Source organism: Lepisosteus platostomus, chromosome 2, assembly GCF_059453375.1.
Source record: "Lepisosteus platostomus isolate fLepPlt1 chromosome 2, fLepPlt1.hap1, whole genome shotgun sequence".
NCBI classification, from domain to species: domain Eukaryota; kingdom Metazoa; phylum Chordata; class Actinopteri; order Semionotiformes; family Lepisosteidae; genus Lepisosteus; species Lepisosteus platostomus.
Genome location: NC_142612.1, coordinates 19,922,620 through 19,933,924, shown reverse-complemented (window position 1 = coordinate 19,933,924; position 11,305 = coordinate 19,922,620). Strand labels below are relative to the sequence as shown.

At 34.3% G+C, this 11,305-nt stretch overlaps 1 protein-coding gene across 7 annotated transcripts in view; it reads right to left on the bottom strand.

Moving 5' to 3' along the window:
• pcdh17 (protocadherin 17) overlaps positions 1–793 on the bottom strand; it is a 58,958-nt gene extending 58,165 nt beyond the window's left edge. For all 7 annotated transcript variants that reach the window (XM_088603060.1, XM_088603067.1, XM_088603075.1 and 4 more), the window contains exon 1: positions 225–793. The gene's annotated coding sequence lies outside the window, so the exon portion shown is untranslated. The remainder of the gene's footprint in view (positions 1–224) is intronic.
• Between the last annotated feature and the right edge of the window lie 10,512 nt (positions 794–11,305).

Below are 11,305 nucleotides of genomic sequence, written 5' to 3'. Positions count from 1 at the left end.
GTGCGATTTATTCACAACCTCCAATACAACTTTAAAAACACAAACGCAAAATAAATACATATTCCATAGAATCGCTAGTCTAACATATATATTTTAGCCTCTAGGGCTTCTAAGTAGAAGCTGTTGCATCTAGCCCGAATCATTGTAACTCAGAGCGCAAAACATTTTTTAAATCTCACTGTAAACTCTATACATGTTTGCATGCATGATCATATAATACTTACCCAAGTATTTGTTTGCTTCTGATTAACAGGTTGCTTCCCTTCTTTCTCCTTGTGAACCTATATCTTCTTAGAAACTAGAAAGCCAGAAGACTCAGTGCACACTACTGTATATGCAAGTAAACTGGTCCAGAAAGTACTGCTTGTAATATCAATGAGGAGAGCTCTCTCAATTTCTCTCTTATTATAATGCAATAGCTCGCCTCGGCTCACGGTGTCTTCAGTGAGTCACCAAATTCCCCTGAAGAATGCTTATTAGAGTGTGAAGATCCAGATAGAAAATATAGATCCAGAACGGATATTAACATTGTAATCAGTCTTCAATGTCTTGCATGCTGCAATGATGCAGAATAAAAGATCTGTTTGCATTTGCCCTTGCTCTTTTAATTAGTCCAGTGTATACCGTATAAAAGATAAAGTCAAAGGTCCGGTTTTTACATATTTTAAAATACGGAACTCAACACGATCTTAGGATCTTCCGTTTTACATCAACAGTTGAAAACGGTGGGATTACAATTTTACACACCACACACCTCCAGCTCCCTCTCAATGCCTCTCGCTGACTAACTCCGTTCACCTCATAGTGCGTTAAACATTGTTACTGATCTCCTGCCAACCAATGAATAGAACAGGGAAAAAACCTGCCTCCGGGTTCTTGTCCAATACGTTTTCTAGTTTTAGCGTTGAGGGTGGGATTTACAGATCTGTTCAGGGAGTATGTGATTTAGACCAGTTAGTTTTGACAGAGTAATTGGAGAAAGGTTATCGTGGAACACGTCGTGTTGCAAAAACACGAAACGGGGTTTCTAAGTGTAAATTAAATTCATTAGCCTTATTTTGTTTGCCATTCTACGCCACAAAGTCAGATTGTAAAAGATGTTTTACATTTTTAATAATCAATGAAAATGATACAAACTTAGAGGGGCGAGAGGAACTGTCTTGTAACAGATTGCAACAATTTGTTTAGGATGGCTGATCCAAGTTTCTATATTTTAGGACAATCTTTCGAAACCGCGAGCTTCGTCTTGACGTTCATATCGTAAATCGTATATTTTTAACTCTTACCGCTATAGTAAACTGGGCTATATGTTTACTTAAAAAAAATGTGACTGGCTTTTTTTTCTGCGATTGTGTTCAAGCATCCAAATAGAATGCATCTCTGCACCAAACTGCCTTTAGACGGCTATTTTATGTACTGTACACTGAGAGAAGGGGCTGTGTTTTTTGTAAATAACTACCAGCAATTGTTATAATTCTTTTCTGCTTAAAAGTATTCTAAAAGAGGATCACGTTCCCAGTCTTGTGAAAGCTGAGGGCTAATGACGTCTACACGAGTAATGTTAGTGTGACATTTTGGTTTTTTTTACATCTGTAAAGTTAAATTAAAAAAACTTCGTATTTTCAGAGGTCTTGTTTTTCAAAATCTCTCCAATTCTAATGTTAATAAATCGTAACAGTAACACACAGCCACAAATACAGTACTTTCATGGTATAGCTATTCTTTTTCAAATTAGTATTGTTTTATTTATTCCTTGAGGGATGGTATTTTGGAAAAAGATGTCACCTGGGACCAGAAAGGGGTATAGATTTGACTCTAATGGCAGAGAAGAGAAAACAGTTCATACGTTATGATTGCAAAACACTGCAAAGGCCTGTGCATTTGGAAAATCTCACTTGTCTGCTGGGCATTTAAAGGACACCAGTAAAGTCAAAATATATAACCTTTTATTTATTAAGATTTTTCATTTTATTAGATTTTTTTTCCTGCTGCTGTTTTATGATCAATATCAGAGCCTTGGTTAGTCATGAAATCAGAAATATGATTACAAATCCTATGAAAATAACAAAAATGCCAATAAAATTGTAATCACAATGTAGTATACTGTACTACTTATAAAAATCATAATTGCAATTTAAATGGTTTCACTATTTAGAAAAAGCTTGGTGCTTGTTTATCAATACGCCCAGCCAATATAGCTGCAAAAGAAGTATTATTCGGAATTACAGATGTAATATGAATATTTTAAGTTAACAAAACACTTTTCACTGGCAAATAGTTAAAACTGCTGGAAGGAAGGAAGCATGTTTTCAGATACAGTACTCTTACATTCTTGCCTGGTTCAAGTTTATTTCTTATACAGCTAATGTACAGTACTACTACAACATTTTCGTTTATGGCTAAATCAAATGCTAGAATTAAATTTTACACACAATGCTTTCTTGCTCTTAAACTGTGCATTCTTTGACCCCTAAGTGGCTTGTAAAATGGTGTTTTGTATTTTGAACTGATGTAATGCATAGGAGAGCAGCACAGTGACATAGTGGTTAGCACTACTGCCTTGCAGCGCTGGGTTCAATTTCTGGGATACTATCTGTGTTTGTACTGTATGTTCTCCCTGTATTTGCATGGGTTTCCTCCCACATTCAAAGACGTACTGGTTAATTGCCTTCTGATAAAATCGGCTCTTGTGTGAGTGTGTCTGTGCGTGTGGTGTTGTGGACTGGCGTTCTGTCCAGGGTGTATTCTGCCTTGCGCCCATTGCTTACTGGGACAAGCTTCAGCTCCATTAATAAATGAATGGAACCATCTTGCAAGGGCACAAGATCTGCTTCTCAGCATCACAGCACAATCATTTTATGTTTTCAATGTAGAAAAAATCCTGACAAACAATTAATTATTGAGAGTTTTCTTTTACATTGGTCATTTGCAATCTGTGATCCAAATCTGAAAAGTCAGTGAAATTCAAAATCTTTCGTTATTATTTTTGTTATTGTTAACACATGATTTAATGAGAACGAATCCATTTTGCAAGTTTCCATCACTGTAAGCCACAACAATATAACCTGCAATTGTAAGAAGTGAATAAATCCCAAAACACCATCTTCTGTTTAGTTGTCTAAACTTACAGTACCTTCTTCACAATGAAGAAATAGAGGTTGTGAGTTGATTTAATTGATTTTGACGAAATTATGTATTCCTCCTCTGATTAAACTATTAAATATACATAGCATAATTACATTTCTTCTACATTGTGCATCCAAAATTACTATTTGTTTGTACAAATGTCAATTTTACTTAAAACCTGACTGCTTATTTTATACTATATTAAAACAATATATTTCTAAATCATAAAGAGACTCTTGTGAAAGTACTAGAAATAAATTCTAGCTTGCCCTGTTGGTTTTTATTTCCTGTCCTTAGTATTTTTATTTCTTTTTTTATGGGAACCACTGTAGGAGACTGTTATAATTTTAAAATCTTAACTAACATGAACATCTAAATGTGTCTTTAAACTGTGAATGTCAAATACTACTGCTAAATGAATGACACTGTACAGATTTAGGCTCTTAGAATTATCTGTAGTAGATCCTCAGAAAGACTAAGTACATTTATTATATCACTTAAGAATGATAGAAACTTTCCAATCATGCCAGGAGTGCAGAGGAGGGTGCTGGAACACCAGCGCCACCTAGCAGGTAAAGTTTCCAAAAACAAAGTAGAAAGGAACTTGGCGATCTTGTGTGTGTAGGACTTGTTGCAATGCAAATTATCACATTTTTATTCTGTAACACAGTAAAATACTCTGTAAATCTACATAATAAGCCACACATTCAGCTTAAGATGACTCGAATGCAAGTTATGGCAGCATTTAGTATAGCTATGCATAAACCTTTAATGTATTAGGACAAGGTACGAATGTAAATGGAGGCTGAAATCTTCTTGTACTGTTAACAACAAAAGTTATCTGAACAAGTTAATCTGCTACTCTTTCCCAATGAAAACACTCCCCATTAATATATATATATATATCTGTGCATCAAGTAATGTGTGAAACATGGCTTTTATTAAAGTTATTTTACAGTGATTTTTTTCAGTTCATCTTTGGTGTGAGATTTTGAGCCACTTGGATATGTATTTAATTAAAGATCACTTTAGATGTACAGTACGTTGTGTCTTGTAGAGGTGAAAAGATGAGATTTCCCATTTCCCATTGAGGGTTTTGTTTTGTCCGTTTCACATGCAGAACATTCCACCTATTCCTTCATGCAGTCTTACTTACAGTATGTACTGCAATTCACAACAGGTTATTTAACATAAGTAGCTTTATTTTTTGCATTTTTCTAAGTTAGTCAGAACTGCGATCTTCACCTAATACTCCACTGCACTTGATATCCAAAAGTAATTATACTCTTTAGATCAAACAGTAATTAGTACTCTTTGGACTTGTTTCACAGACCTGACAATGATTATCATTAGTTCCAGGCATGCTTACCTAAATTTACATTAGGTAGTCTAATATTATCCCAGATCAAGTTTTGTGAAACTGCTTCCTTAAGTTTGTACAAGCCATGACAAAGAACTCTGCAACTCCTGCAAAACCTGTCTGTTCAGACTTCAACCCTTTTGACCTGACAAATCTTTCTTGGTAATTTCTGAACTGTATACAGTATTGTGTTGTTTTGCTTCTTGTACTGTATATATTGTATTATTCTGCTTTTTTCCCCACACCATATTATACCTACTACACAGTACATTTTTTTTTTACTTCAGTAACTGTGAGCACAATTAGCACAATTTACACAATAAAGAAATTTTAAGAGTGGTTTGTATATGTAACAGTTCATTGGGTTTCTGCCCTTGCTGCTCTTGCCCTGCCAGTTGTTCCCTCACTGCCTGGGTGCAAACCCAAGGGAACTTGCCGGCTGAGCTAAAGGAGACTAAAGGAGACTTCCCCCAGCCCAGGCGGCTGATATCCCTGTTATACACAGGGGCGTGTGTGTTACACATATCACACCATTTAAAATAACATACAAAAATAATGTTTTCTTCAAATGCTGATATAATAATATCTAATTTTGCCATTCTATAAAAAGAAATATTGAGGTTCCTGAGTGTTTATTAAAGGTACAAGTTCAGAGCCAAGGTTGGGCCCTACAGTCCAGACATCACATTCCCCAAGCAGCAGCACACAATTGAATGATTGTCACCAGGGGTGGGTTGGCTTGTAATTTGCCAGTATTCCCTCTGAGTTTACAGTGTTGACAGTGCATATCTTCTTAATTGTTATCGAATCTTCTGTAGAGGCATTATGGAGTCCAGAGTGTGTAAATGGTGAATGACTCCAGCAAGTGCATGTTTTGTAAGAACGTGATTTTCTTCAGTCCCCTTGTGTTGATCCAAGGGGTGTAGTAGTGAGCCATAATGATTAACTGCTAACAGCTGCATATCACAAACATAGAAATAGATTATTCACAATGCCAACATAAAAAAATACAAACACAAAACAATAATTTAATAAAGATAAACTCTTGGAAAAGTTTATATTTCTTAATGCAATGTAATTTGTAGTTTTGTTTTTCTCATGTACACTGTAAATGTGGTGTACACATGATAATTAAGGAATATAAGAACCCATTTCTTGGCTTAAGATTTCAACACTACTCGTGTCTAGCAGCAAGGTATTATCTCCTTATCTCCTATTTCTCCTTTCATGCCTATGTGGTAAAAAGATATAGTCATGCTCTGCATGCATTGTTTCCAAATGTTTCTCAAAAATTGTGAGGTATCTAATGAATTTGAAATGCTAAGAAATCAGTGATGTCTTTAGAGCTGGGACTGCAGTAGGTCCAGACTCTACAAAGCATGAGAAATCACCCCCAAGTGTAGTCTTTCAATTTGATAAGCCAGAAGCTATAAAATACATGGTGAGGTGTTTCTCTGAAGAAGATATTAGAATGGTACTTGCTGTAAACTAAAACATCCTACTAGATATTTAATGTACATAAAGTGTTTTTAATGTGTGTTGTCCTTTAAACCTGTAACATTTAAACTTTTTAAAGTGTTTAAAGGTTATTGTTGTCAAAAATGTGTTACTGGAAGTGATTGTTAATAGTATTAACTGTCAGTTCTCTGAAGATTATCAGCAGGATGCATAATAGAGAGAGCATTATCTTTAACCATTCCTGTGATAAACAGAATGCATTCTGCTACTCTTTGTAAACACCTTTCAGGTTTCGACTGGTAGATCCATGTTTCATTGTAGGAAAAAAAGTGTTTATGGATGATCTGGATGATATGGATATCATATAAATATATGTTAAACACAATTTTTTTGGAATGTCCTCTATTCAAATTTATTTTTTCTACACAAATGTCCAACCAACTTGCACAGTGGATCATTTTAATATATTTATATTCAGATATCTTCATATATTTAACATCCATCCATTTTCTAAACCGCTTCATCCAATTTAGGGTCATGGGAGAAGCCGGAACCTATCCCATCGAGCACAAAGCAGAATATACCCTGGACGGGATGGAGAGCACACAGATGTAGACACGCACACACATTATGGTCAGTTTTCCCAGAAGCCAATTAACCAATACTGTATGCCTTTGGTAGTTTACGAAAGGTAGGGGAAACTGGGAGGAGACCAGAGTACTTGGAGTAAACCCAAACACGGTTAGAACTTACAAACAACACATAGAAAGCACCCCCGGAATTGAACCCAGGGCCGCAGCACTGCGAGGCAGCAATGCTTACCACTTTAACACTGTGCTGCCCAATTATTTAATATATTGAATAGTCAGTATGCATTTAGAAGTATCATATTTATTCATTTACTCATATGGATTGGATCAGTCAAAAGATTCATCCTATTAAACATTTTTCATAGTTTTGTGTGTTTGTGTGTGGAAGTCTTCTCACCTTCCTTAAAAGGAATTTAATTACCACTGTCCTCTCAAACACTTTCCACATACAGCACCATTTTGAATTACAAAACAATACCCTCTAATGAGTGACAGCGCAATTACACCACAACAACTCTGATAATATCCAATTTGCCAGATGACATTTGATATGCATTGACTGGATATTCCTATAATAAAATTCTGGATCTTTTTCAAATGCATGTAGTAATGTAGAGGAAATGTAAATTCAACCTAGTTCGAATAGATATTTGTGATAGTAAATAATAGTTTTATAGACAAAATGAGAAGTAAACATAAACCATTAATAAATGTTTTCCAATTTTATTATGTTTCCGTATCTAATAATGAAAAAATATGATGTTACATGTTACAGCATCAGAAATCCATATAATGTTTTGATTTGCTATGAAGAATTGCTTGTGTTTAATGTAATGGGTCTAAAATTTGAACCCCCTCCACACACTTTCTACATCAGTTGTGTATTATTGACACAGTAGCACATACAGCATTGAGAAATATACTAACGACTCAGCATTGAGAAATAAACTAATGAAAATGTTATTTAGTATATAAAACATAATATAATACATAACAATAAAACTGATCGGGAGAATACAGTAATTATTTATATTTAATTAGTCTGCTTTATTCTGAAAACTGCTGTAAATGTATTCTGCAATGTGAATTTTCAAATCTCCAAAAGAATTTAGTACTTGTGAGAGTTAATTTTCTACCTGATTTTTTAATACAGGATGATCAAAGCCAGGTTTCTAGAGAACATAAAATATTTGTTCCATATTATAATTTAATATTACTGTAGATGAACAAAAAAAGCAAAGTGTCAGATGCATTCAGTGTAATCCTATTGTGTTCAAGCTGTCCTGCTTCCAGCCAGTCAACTAGATGAGAAATGTACATTTCTTAGACACATGCATTAGTGTGTCTTTGAGGGAGATGACTGTATATATTGCTGAATTAATGTTATGAATCTTCAAGATTGCCATATTCTCTTTTGAAGCCTACATAATCTCATTTAATTTCTAATCATCAGAAAAAACTAACTTTTTATAATAAAAAACTGTTCACTGTTCACTGTTTGCTACTTGTAGAGATACTCAGACAGGTAATTCAGCATGTTTCAGTCCTGAGTAACCCTGACAATGTTACTGTATGTCAATAGAATTGTCTGTTTATTGCAAAATGTAGATTTTATTGATCTTTTTATGTTTATTGTTTGAATGAATTACTATGGTAAAATTCAGAAATAAACTTGTAAATGTTTACAAGTATTTAGTTTACAAATATTTAGTTCTTGTATTTCTTCTATAGTTCAAGCTTTAGTTCTTGTATTTCTATAGAAGACAAAATGTTATGAAAGTTACATTTTTAACAAAATAAGAGATTGTAACATTTACTTTAATTAAACAGTCTTTTGTAGTTCTGTAATGTCAAATGTTTTAAAATAAAAACAAATCCTGTCTGAATTTTGTTTTTAGCTTAAGGGTGTTTAAATATACTCTCACAGTCCCCCAAACATACTTTCTAAAGACAATTCATATCGCGTGATATGGGAATCACATTCACATAGTTTCTTATTCCTTTTCCAAGATTTTGTATTCATCAAGTGTTATATACCTCTTTAGAGCCTTTGTCATATCATCACTTGAGAATTTCTTTAATATTGCTGGTTTGAAACACTTCAATCTCAAATTCTCTTTGATTATCCTGGAAACTGCTATGTTTGATAGAACAGCTCTGTTAACTATTTTTCTCTGTCCAAGAGAGGAGTATGTACCTAGTGACCTTGTGAATGCCCTTCTTACTTGATGAATACTTTTGGCAGCTGTGGCAGATCTTGTCATTTGCTGATCAGCTTGCTTGACTGATATATTCTGTTTCTTTCTGTTGCTTTGAGGTAAAATGAATTGTTGGCTAAGAACCTGCACTATTTGTAACATTCTATTCCCCTTACTGCATCCATTTCACCAGATAGGCAATAATGAGTCATTTTTCATCTCATGAAGCAGATTTTGCTGATCATAAACCATATTTCCAAAACCCTTTTTCTCAATTGAACAGTTAATAAAGCCAGCCATACGCTGAAGGCACTTTATGCATTAAAAATGCAAAGGAATTAAAAATATTTTTTAAGAAATATGACAAGAATGACCTTTTACAAGCCTCGGTACACAGATGCCTTTAATGTGAAGAATATACAGTAATAACATCAAAACTTGTCCTTGAAGAAACTGACTTTCCTATAAGCTTAAAATAACATGCTGACATCTTAATCTAGAATTTAAATTAAACAGAGTTTTCTTTGTTGTGTGTGATGTTACTAAGAAAATCCTTTTTACAGAATGGGCCCTTTTTTAGAGATTCACTAATCATCAGACACAACAACCACAAAATCCACATTTAAGCAAGATAATATTGTATTTAAATGTGATACTGATTGTGTTCAAACAAGATGCTTGCGTTAAAACAGTAATTACTTCATAAATAATTTTGCTATGCAAAGTAGCATTGTCATTAACAAAATATTGTTATATTCTTTTTGTGCAAATGAATTAATCCAAAAGAGCATGTGCAATGTCTATTGCATTACTGTTACTGTTGGTCAATCGTTGAATATTTAAGTGCAAAAACCTCAAAAGCTTTTAGCCTATATGTTACAGTACATCAAATACATTTGAATTTGGAATTACACAGAAAATGCAGGAAAAATGTCATTTGATGGGAGAAGAAACACAAAGTATTTTTGCAAAGGAACAAGGAAAGATTTATTCCATGCTGAAAAGAGAAGAAAAGAAATTCAGGTGTGAAAGAAGAAGACTACACAGCTGAAATGTTGTTTATTCTTCAGCATGTTAAGTTTTCAGCTTGTTCTTTTGCAGCCTGCGCATGCTGACACAGCTACCTACTTGAACTACATAATATTTCTGTATTGTTTTGCACAGACATGAAGGTAAAGAGATGGGAACGCAAACCAAAACGAAAAACAATTCCAGGATGGCACACAAACCATACCAGAAGAGTAATACATTTATGAAGAAGGTCTTCTTGCTGGCAATATGTTAGCTGCACTATCTTGTTTAAATGCAATATTATCTCATTTAAACATAATAGGTGTCTTGCAATATTAACTTGTTTAAATACAATAAGTATCTCATTTAAACACAATATTATCTCGTTTAAACACAATAAATATATTTTTTCTCCATGGTTCTTATATACTTCATTACCTCAGTTCTCTTACCTGTCCACACCTTTTTACATGAATAGAGCCACTTGGATCTCCTGCAAATGCACTTCCAACAGTACACACATACCTGATTCCTTTTTCCACTGTAGCAGAAGGCATCATGTTGTCTGGTAATCTTATTTATTGCATTTCTTGCAGAATGTCTCCCACCATTTCGAATAGCTAAATAAGAAGACTGACCCAGAGAAGAAGATGTCTATTCTTGGAGAAGAATATCCATTATCTTACCTCTCCTGGTCATGAACAAACAACTCTGTTTTTGTATTCATTCAGAGACACTTTGTGCTACAAAACTATCAAGTGCCAAAATTTGTAATAGACTAGGTCCACTCATCCCTAGCATTCAAAGATCCACTAATCTCTTTCTAATTTCTCATTTATACTGTATACAGATCGTTGCCACATTTAACACCTCCCCTTGTAGTCTGTCAAATATGTACCTAACCAATTTATCCAGTTATTGTTAATCCCTTACTTATTCTCACCTAATCTTTTTTTTTTCTTGTCCCCTCCACAGTTTCTCATAGTTCTGCTCTCTGCTGGACACACCTAACGAAGGATCCACAGCCAAAGGGTTTTGTAGGGCAGTCCTTCTTTCTACTTCTCATTATGAATTAAACCTCTGTTTATTCCTTTGCAGATCACACGCCAAACCAGCTCTGTGCTCCATGTTGTAACACAACAAAGATCTTAATTGATGTTGCTGACATGGCATGTAACTGTTATGTTATTGCTTATTTAGTACTCTAATTTTGTCACCTGCCTCAAACTGCATTGTACTCGTAACAATATCAACATATTCAAACACATGTTTAACTGAATGAAACCTAAAAACTGAAAATGAGAGGAGACCATCTATCTCGTTTGGCAGTGGCTAACTCATCTGAGGACGTATTCATATTTGTTCCAAATCCCCTTAGCTCTTTGCATAAACCCTTTTCCCCTCTTCTTGGTATTAACTGCACTTCCCTATAATTTGCCCTTGAGCACTTTGTATTTCACTTTTGATTCTGAAGAGGGCTATTGAGTTGACTTTCACAATGCCTTTGAGCATTTTAAATGCTTTCAGATTTTGGGTTGATTCCATAATAGCAATATATTTTT